Raw genomic sequence first — 10,698 nt, forward strand, 5'->3', positions numbered from 1 at the left:
TGTTGTGCAATGTTATCAAAATAAGTTAGCAAGATTTAAGAAAATAAAGTGAAAAGGTGTAAAAGCTTTCGTAAGTTCAAGATTTCAACAATGAAATGATTAACATTGCTGTAATTGTTGTAAATATTTTAAATTGTAAAATATTTATTCAAGTCCATATTCACCTTTAAGGACAAAAAGCGTTCATTATCTATACCATTCATAAGTTCAAGCAATTGTCAACACTGAAGTGATTAACATCGCTGCAATTATTGCAAATCTTTCAAAATATGAAATATTAATTCAAGTCCAACTTTACCTTTAAGGACAAAAAGCGTTCATTATCTATACCATTATCTTGGTAGCAAGATTTAAAAATTGTTTGAAAAGTATACAGAGCAAAAGTATTGTGAAGAGATTTTCAACACTGAAGTGATTAACATCGCCCTTATTCTTTTAAATATTCTGTTAAGCTATGATATTAATTGCTAGAATCTAGTTTTACTTTCGAGTTATAAAAGCAAGCTTTATCGACCTGAAGGACCAGAAAAAAAACTTATTTTAAATGAAAAGAAAAATGCAGAAATCTTTGTGCATTGGAATCAAAGTATTGTAGCAATATTAACAAACGGTTTGGAAACACATAGATCCAAAGTGTTGAAGCAATTTTCAACACTGAAGTGATTAACATAGCTCTCATTTTTTAAATATTTTGTAATACTATTATATTAATAGCTAGAATCTAATTTTACTTTCCATTAATAAAAGTGACAATTATACACCTGGAGAATCGGTAGAACAAAGCTTTTTCAGACAAAGATTTACAAAAGATTTCAAGAAATAAAGTAAAAGGTGTAAATAGCTTTCGTAAGTTCAAGCAATTTTCAACACTAAAGTGATTAACATCGCTGCAATTATTGTAAATATTTCAAAATAAAAAACATCAATCCAAGTCCAACATCACCTTTAAAAATAAAAGGCGTTCATAATCTATACCATTCATTATCTTGGTAGCAAGATTTAAAAAATTGTTTGAAAAGTATATAGAACAAACGTATTGTGAAGCAATTTTCAAAACTGAATTGATTGAAATTCCTGTAATTGTTGTAAAGTTTCAAATAGTAAAATATTAATTCAAGTACAACTTCACCTTTAAGGATCCAAAGCGTGTATAATCTATATCATTATCTTGGTAGCAAGATTTAAAACTTGTTTGAAAAGTTTATAGAGTAAACGTATCGTGAAGCAATTTTCAACACTGAAGTGATTACCATTGCTCTAATTGTATTAAATATTTTGTGAAACTTTAATATTAATAGTTAGAATCTAATTCTACTTTCCTTTAATAAAAGTGACAATTATACATCTGGAAAATCGGTAGAACAAAGCTTTCTCAGACGAAGATTTAAAAAAGATTTAAAGAATAAAATTGAAAGGTGTAAAAAGCTTTCGTAAGTTCAAGCAATTTTCAACACTGAAGTGATTAAAATCGCTGTAATTATTGTAAATATTTCAAATTATATAATATTAATTCAAGTCCAACTTCACCTTTAAGGATAAAAAGTGTTCGTTATCTATACCAATATCTTGGTAGCAAGATTTAAAAAATTGTTTGAAAAGTAAATAGAGCATACGAATTGTGAAGCGATTTTCAACACTGAATTGATTAACATCGCTGCAATTATTGCAAATCTTTCAAAATATGAAATATTAATTCAAATCCAACTTCACTGGTATAAAAAAGCTTTTTCAGACAAGGTTTAAAAAAGATTTAAAGAAATGATGTGAAAGGTGTAAATAGCTTTCGTAAGTTAAAGCAAATTTCGACACTAAGTGATTAACATCGCTGCAATTATTGTAAATCTTCCAAAATATGAAATATTTATTCATGTCAAACTTTAACTGTTTAATGCAATATTTAACAAACGGTTTGGGAAGCACATAGATCAAACGTATTGTGAAGCAATGTTCAACACTGAAGTGATTAACATTACTCTAATTGTTTTAAATATTTTGTAAAAATATAATATTAATAGCTAGAATCTATTTTTATTTTCGATTAATAAAAGTGACAATTATACCCCTCAAGAATCGGTAGAACAAAGCTTTTTCAGACGAAAAGAAAAACGTGACAATGTTGTGCAATGTTATCAAAATAAGTTAGCAAGATTTGAGAAAATAAAGTGAAAAGGTGTAAAAGCTTTCGTAAGTTCAAAATTTCAACAATGAAATGATTAACATTGCTGTAATTGTTGTAAATATTTTAAATTGTAAAATATTAATTCAAGTCCAAATTCACCTTTAAGGACAAAAAGCGTTCATTATCTATACCATTCAAAAGTTCAAACAATTGTCAACACTGAAGTGATTAACATCGCTGCAATTATTGCAAATCTTTCAAAATATGAAATATTAATTCAAGTCCAACTTCACCTTTAAGGACAAAAAGCGTTCATTATCTATACCATTATCTTGGTAGCAAGATTTAAAAATTGTTTGAAATGTATATAGAGCAAACGTATTGTGAAGCAATTTTTAACACTTAAGTGATTAACATTGCTCCAATTGTATAAAATATTTTTTAAAACTTTAATAATAATAGCTAGATCTAATTTTACGTTCCATAAATAAAAGTAACTACTATACACCTGGAGAATCAGTATAGCAAAGCCTTTTCAGACGAAGATTTAAAAAAAATTTACAGAAATAATGTGAAAGGTGTAAATAACTTTCGTAAGTTCAAGCAATTTCCGACACTGAAGTGATTAAAATCGCTGCAATTATTGTAAATCTTCCAAAATATGAAATATTTATTCAAGTCAAACTTTAACTTTAAGGATAATCTTGGTAGCAAGATTTAAAAAATTGTTTGAAAAGTAAAGAGAGCAAACGAATTGTGAAGCGATATTCAACACTGAAGTGATTTACATAGTTCTATTTATTTTAAATATTCTGTAAAACTATAAAATTAATTGTCAGAATCTAGTTTTACTTTCGAGTAATAACAGCCAGCTTTATTGACCTGAAGGACCAGAAAAATAAGCTATTTCAAATTAAAAGAAAAATGCAGAAATTTTATGCAATGGAATTAAAGTATTGTAGCAATATTTAACAAACGGTTTGGAAAGCACATAGATCAAACGTATTGTGAAGCAATGTTCAACACTGAAGTGATTAACATTGCTCTAATTGTTTTAAATATTTTGTAAAAATATAATATTAATAGCTAGAATCTATTTTTAATTTCGATTAATAAAAGTGACAATTATACCCCTCAAGAATCGGTAGAACAAAGCTTTTTCAGACGAAAAGAAAAACTTGACAATGTTGTGCAATGTTATCAAAATAAGTTAGCAAGATTTAAGAAAATAAAGTGAAAAGGTGTAAAAGCTTTCGTAACCCTTACCAAAATATAGAGTCCTGAAGCATGCTTAAAGTATGTCTCAAATAGACTTTATTTGTGCTTTTAGCGAAAAAGGCCAGCAAAAGTATACTTAAAGCATACTTTAGATTTTTACAGCTCAATTGCAGTAGGTCAAAATTTGTGCTGCAATTGTGCTTCAAATACAAAGCTTAAATAAAGCATGCTTTTTTCATGCTTTACTTATAAATGATTCAAAGAATATCCAAAACAGAATTAAGAGCAGTATAAAAACATGCTTTTTTCATACTTTTCAAAAAGATGTTGAAGAGAGCTTTCAAAAAAGTAAATAAATGCTGCTTTTTGAGATGGATTCATTTTTTTGCCATGCTTTTTTCATACTTTTCAAAGAAATGTTGAAGAGACTTTCAAAAAAGTAAATAAATGCCGCTTTTTTAGATGGAGATTCATATTTTTTGACTCAAAAATTTCGTGAACATTTTTTTTAAGTTCAGTTTTTGTTTTTAAATAAGAGTAATATCGTTTGCTTACTCATCAATTTTTATTTGCAAGCTTTTTCACATCGGATTGACGAGAATGTGGAGCAAGATTGGTCAGAAAAAGGAAGACAGAAACATTTTTTGCTTATATCAGCGTGGTATAACAATAGCATGACACTGATCCCAATATGAATTATGTGTCTGATATGAAACGGGAACACTTATGTAAAAATAAAGCCTTTCAGTTCAAAGAAACCAAAAGTGCTAAAACATTTGTTAAGGGATAATTTAACAGAAAATAAAACTAAAATAGACTCGAACGAAGCCTCTATGACTTACCAATAAAAAGCCAAACTCAATAGCCACCTTCCAAAACTTCTATTGTTGATAGAATTGGCTCATCAATGTTATTTTTATTTTATCATTTTATTAGTTCTCTGAAAAAAAGAAGTTCAGGTTAGCAAGTATCCACTAACGCAATACACGTTTTTTTAAGAAACACACTTTTAAGAAACATGAGGCTCAGAATGCCTAAAAACTAAGAAACATCTAAGAAACATGCTGAGGCTGAGAATGAGAAAATAGCATTTTTAATTCGTTTTTTTAAGAACCTTCCAATTAAGGTTCCAGAAATATACATACATAACAGTTAGAAACACTTGAGAAAGTCAGAAAATCATTATAGAAGATAGGAAAGTACCGTAGATTAGTCAATTGGACTATTGTATTATCGACATGCGTCCTTTAAGCTTGATAAAGTTTAGAAACATGTAAGAAACATTTAAGGCAGTTTAAGGCTCAAAAGGCCGATTTCTTAAAAAACATTGAGGCTGCTTGGTAAAACTAGTTTCTTTAAAAAAATCAAAAGCTTTTCATATAGAGAAAATAAACACTAATTTTATTTTAAATATTCTAAATAAAAGACCCACCAAAGGGAATGTGAATTGCTGTGATTGTGACTTTATTAGTTTCTGAATTGCAACGTAAAACTCTACCAAAGATTCTCAGAGATCATCATTTCAATGCTACAATGTGTCTAATGAATTCAAAACAAAACCTAAGATTTGTCTGTCTTAGAGTAATGTAAAATCTTTTCATATAATTTCATTTATCGTGCCAATGTTTGAATTAAACGCAAAAAATGATAAGAAATGTTAGGAATATAGTAACAGCACTGTTTAAAATTAATACTCATTGTACTAAAGAGCAAAAGAAAAGAAAAATAATTTTTAGGCAGAGTCTTGACGAACGTGAAATTATCAAAAAGCCATTTAGAGACCTATAACTTTCAGTATCGTCTTATTACATTATTGCTCCATGTACCTTTAACTGACTTTAGAAAAATTTAATAAACTCAATCACAATAAAACTTCAATCCTTCTCAATCCTATTTGGAAATTCCATAATAAAACCCAACCCATCTCTACTGCGAATATAACAACATATGTCAATTATCTCAGTGACATCACAAACATCATAAGTCGTAATCTCAGGTGATACTGGAATCATATGGTTCAATTTTGCTACTGAATCTTTACTCATTTTGTATTGTTGGACTTCAGGGACTTGAATTACAGCTAAATGCCTTATTATGTTTTTACCATCAGTCAATTTCAGGAAAGTTTCGATAAAGCCAAAGCGTACACCAAATCTTCCATCATACTTTACTGTGAAAGTGTTTCTTTTGATTACGCGCTTGTAACTTTGACTTTGAATAATAAGACCATGGAAGCAGATCCTTTTGAAAGAAAATATATCTTTTTTATGACAATAGTAATGTTTTAAAAGAGCTTCAACAGTTTGACAACAATTTACAACACCCTGATTTCCTACACAGTAAATTCCAGGTGAAATTTTTTCTCCCAGCTTTTGGGTGCTTTGATGGCATTTGACAGTCATTTTATTGTATAGAACGAAACCAACAGTACCAGGGGTTAGTGATTGTACAATATCTGGAATTTTATGTTGTATTATACAATTTGTAACAATTTGAATATTAACGTTCTGGGTGCCATGGTAGAGATTTTTATAATCTCCGTTGTAATCTTCATACCAAAAAGCTGACTGGGCCCATAGAGGTCCATGTTGTTTAACAGAAAAAACCATATGGAGGAGATTATGCACATTGTATGTTTGATATCGGTATCCATACAATCTAGGAATTTTGCAGCAGAAATGACGCAACATCTTATCTGCATTTTCAAGATCAATAGGGGAGATAGAATCTTTCAGCAACAAATAAATTGATTCTACCAAAAGAATATAGTGCTGGAAATACTCATCTGGAAGAAAATTGTATAAAATTGGAGCGGAATAGAATAACAAAAATGTCCGAAATTCTGAACCTTTAAAATGTTTGAAATCCTTTTCAATGTTTCTTGGTATTCTGCTGATTAGGTTAGGAAGTCTCAGTTGTACAATGCATTTATCGACTTCATTAACATGGTTACCAATGAACCAAGGCATATTTTTGTACTTCTTGTTGAACCACAATTTCATTATCATTTTCACCACACCCAGAAGCGTATTATGGAGATAATCCAAACCTAGACCATTGACAACATTGTAGCATGGAAGGCTCATTGACCAAGACAATCCTTTCATACCTTTTTCTGGAACTATGTTTCCGGTCTCAATAATACTTTTCTGGGCTTTCTTTGCATGACTAATGGTATCGTTATGAGAGCGTAGTTTAGTATGTCCTGATTTTTCGTCAAAATTAAAAGGAAAAGCATGAACGTGGCCTTTACCAGCTTTACAGGTTTCTCCAGGTTCCAAGCAGTAAGAGCAGCCGTATAACCCATTGAATTGTACAACATTCTGGAACATGCTTTTCGCAGGTGCATCAAAGATACCAGAAAAAAGAAAAACTTTTAACAGTTTCTCACCTTTTTCTGTCATTATCGGTTTTCCTGTGAAAAGAGATGGGAGAGGTATAATTAGAACATTAAATTTCCACAGGCAGCTCTAAGCGTGTCATCATCATGTGCAACACCTGCTTTGCAACATCACTTTTCAACAAATACTGTAGCAAAGTGATTAATGCTTTTCAGCCTTTTCAGCTAAGGATTTTTCAAACTGTGGGAAACCTTTGAAATCCAACAAATTTGACAGTTTTCTCTGTGCTGTGGATATATTTAATTTGTTGAACCAATTACTCTCTGTAAGCCCCATGATTTTAAAAATGGGTTTAGTACTAAAAATGTATATATAACAGAATATTTGACTGCGTGAATAAAACATAAATTCCTGATGAAAAGTTATTATTTCCACGTATAATTTTAAGCAAAATTAAGTCTCAATGAAAATTTAGAAGGGAGGGCCTCGTCCGCGAAATATTTATAAACAAAACTCCAAATATGTCAAATAAATACTTTTTGTTACTTGCATCAAAGAGGTGCAAATAATGTGTATTACAACAACCAACATGCAAGATTTGACAGTAAAAGTCACAAAATCGTGAAAATATTGCCACCCAATAGTTCCACCCGCGAAATTAAGTCCCCATGAAATTTTTGAATTTTGCGGATACATGTTTTTTTTTTATAAGCATAATGCTTATAAGATACATGTTTTTTTTTATAAGCATAACGCTTATAAGCATATGAAGGCTCAGATTTGTATAATTCCAAAGCATAACATAACCATATGTGTCAGCCTGAAATATTTTTCAAGTTGTCATTTTTTATCAGTTTAAAATGGTTTGGTTGAGGTCAAGTAAAAAAAGACATTCCACGGCTACACTGCTCCCAAATCAGAACAAATTTTTACAATTTTTACAAAATTTCAAAAAACTTGACTCGGGGTGAATTATAAGCATGATTCATAAGCATATAATAAGCATAATCTATGCCTGGATGCTTTGAGAACTTAAGCATACACGAGCCTGACCAAGGGGCATACACTTGCTTATAAAAAAAAAAACATGTAGACCTATTGAAATTTAAAAATAGCAAAGAAAAATAGTGACAAACTTACCTGATGTACTAAATTCCTTTAGTTCTTCAACAAATGGCTTAAGAAAAGTTTTGAAGTTTGGTTTTTTGTCTGAAAACCAAAGCCCAGCAAATAATCGATACTTTCTTCGATATCTAAAAACAGAACCATATACAAAAAACAATTTAAAACCTATTAAGGAGTAAATTAAAAGTTTCTTATTTAGATTTTAGACGTAGGCTTTTATTGTCTCATAATAACTTGAAAATAAAACTGCTAACAAACAGGTTTTTACGATTCAATAGGTTCTGAAAGCCTTTAAGATAATGTTTGTATGTATCTTCTATCATTTGCTTACTCAGCCTTTTGAAACAAAAAAAACAAAAATTTTCTTCCCTTGTTCTTGTGGGACTCGAAAACATTATTTTCTTAAATCTGCTGTATCAGCACAAAGTATCTGCCTTGTCTGTATATCATAAAGAGAATTATCTTTAAGGCTAAGCACCTTTAAAAAGAGTATGTCACAAAAATTTGATCATTAGCCATTGAGAAAACCTTAATTTTCAATGAATAGATTTAATTTGAAGGTGTGTCTTGTTACAAACTTGCCCTTCATTTCAATTGAATATTAGGAGTTTTACCCCTAAAATTTGATCATTACCGTAATGTTGGGTGAAGTTCGTTAATTGTGTAATAGATGGGCCATATTTCCATTTTGGACGATTTGAAAAGAGATACACCATCGGTGTTACATTGAAGCGAAATATGAATTTCTTTCTTCTTGGAAGCTTGGGGTGTACCATGTAAAAAGCCATCAAAACCAAAATGCTTTTTGTAAATCTCTCCATCAATGATGTCTTCGATATTTTTAGGATTCTTCTTCTTTCTTGAAATTGGGTAGCTCAAATCTTTCAAAAATTCTTTATCTAAAATTAAAAATGTTAGCAAGAATTTGAATCTTAAAAATTTCTAAATTGATGTTTTAATGTCCTAAAATAACAAACAACAACTCTATATCATGATTATAGCTTTCCATCTTCAAATAGAAGAAATTCAAAGAAGAATTCTCTCAACAAATATGTCTACTTTAACAAACTAATTTTCATGGAAACTAACTTTCGTGTTTTCAGGTATGTATACCACAACAATAGTTCTGTGAAATACAATACTTACTAAAAATTGGCTATATTAGTTTTAAAAAAATCTTACATTTGAATAAGGATTGCAAATTATCCAGCAAAGGGATAACAACAAAGTATGGATTTCCATTAGATTTCTTCTTACAAACTTCACAATCTTTGTCTTGTAGTCCAATGTAGGCAAGGCAATTGACACAAAAATAATGAAAAATAACGTTTTCTCTTATTTTTGCAAAAAATCTGCGAATTAACTTCATGGTGGTTTTACTTAAATTTGGTATAATCATATGAGCTTCAATAAGTGCAATCAAATCTTCAACAGCTACTCCAGTGAGGTGATGTCTAAGCAAAAAGCAAAACAATATCTTTTATAAAATATCACATCATCCAGTATCCAACCAGGATTACTCCTGGTAGGATAAAGTTGATCTTATAATGTATATAATCCAAATCCTTCACAGCAATAGACCTTTTTTCAAAGAGGCCACCCTGTTGAATAATTATGTAGTCCAGCAGAAAAACAACGATAAAACCATGCATAATTTTTATTACAATATGCATGATACAGTAGGTAATTATGCATGGCTCTATCATTGTTTATATGGCTGGACTACATAATTATTCAACAGGACGTCCTCTTTGAAAAAAAGGTCTATTTGACATTAGTCATGTAAAAAAAACAATAATGTGATCAATAAAGTCCCTAAACTGCCGTTTTAGCTGATGGTATTGCATTATTTTCAGTACAGCCCGAAAAAACCGGTCGTTTATTGTATTTGTTAACCGTTTCCTTTAGCTTTAGCGCTTTCATCTAGGAAAAATAGCGAAATTAAGCGAAAAAAACAAGCGATAGATAAAAAAATTTTATAATTCCTGACGTCAGAAATACAAAAGAATATGATGTCAACGCACTGTTCATTTTCCTTGTAAAAAGTGACGTCACAATAAATTTTCCTAACGACAGGCAACTCTGGGAAGTTTTAGGCCCGTTGTCATGTGAAAAGAACCAATTGCATTTGCACAAAAAGCTGTGTAGCCCGCTTTAAAAAAGAAACCGGTTAACAAGTCCATAATAACTTGAAATTGATAAGCAAGGAATTTAGGGCAAATTACCTCATGATAAACGTTAGGATAAGCATTATACTGACGGATACAGTAAGTCTTGCTCCGTCATATACAGGTTGATCACCCCCAAACTCACTGTTAAGCGTAGTAGTTTTCGCATTATGTGTTTCGAAGAGTTCATCTTCTTCGTCCTGTTCATTGTCTGAATCAAAGTTACAAGTTTCATTCTCGCTTACACCACCATCTTCACTACAAATATCATCATTGTCACTCAGCAATGCAGGATCATCAGTCTCGATCTCATCTATCTCTGATGGCAAATTTAAGAGAGGTTTGTTACATTGATTACCTGTAAAATCGTCTATGTCAGAGAGTGAAATGATAACCTCCTCATTATCAAAACCAAGTCTGCTTTCTCGTTGACATTGTTCATCAACAACATCACATTTCAATCCAATATCATTATCATCATATTGATCAAAGGTTTCAGGGTTAAACGAAGGGGATGATGGGTTATTCCCTTTTATCAAATTTATTTGCTGTGTTGTATCTTGATTTGAAGATGTAGGATTATAGTCATCTACTTGATTTTCTTCTTCAATATGTTGATTATGATGATGATGATCTACTTCAAATATTTTCTTTGCCAATCTTTGCTTGCTTGTTCTAGGAATCTTCGCCTCTGATTTACCTCCATGCATGTACTGATTATAGTAGC

General features: G+C 30.5%; 1 long non-coding RNA gene across 1 annotated transcript; it reads right to left on the minus strand.

Moving 5' to 3' along the window:
• Positions 1-7,856: 7,856 nt before the first annotated feature.
• Positions 7,857-9,119, minus strand: LOC136820548 (uncharacterized). The gene is made up of 3 exons (XR_010848610.1): positions 8,986-9,119; positions 8,438-8,702; positions 7,857-7,931 (listed from the first exon to the last, which is right to left on the minus strand). It is a non-coding gene; the product is annotated as an uncharacterized lncRNA (long non-coding RNA).
• Between the last annotated feature and the right edge of the window lie 1,579 nt (positions 9,120-10,698).

Source organism: Clytia hemisphaerica, unplaced genomic scaffold, assembly GCF_902728285.1.
Source record: "Clytia hemisphaerica strain Z4C2 unplaced genomic scaffold, Clytia hemisphaerica genome assembly, whole genome shotgun sequence".
NCBI lineage: Eukaryota > Metazoa > Cnidaria > Hydrozoa > Leptothecata > Clytiidae > Clytia > Clytia hemisphaerica.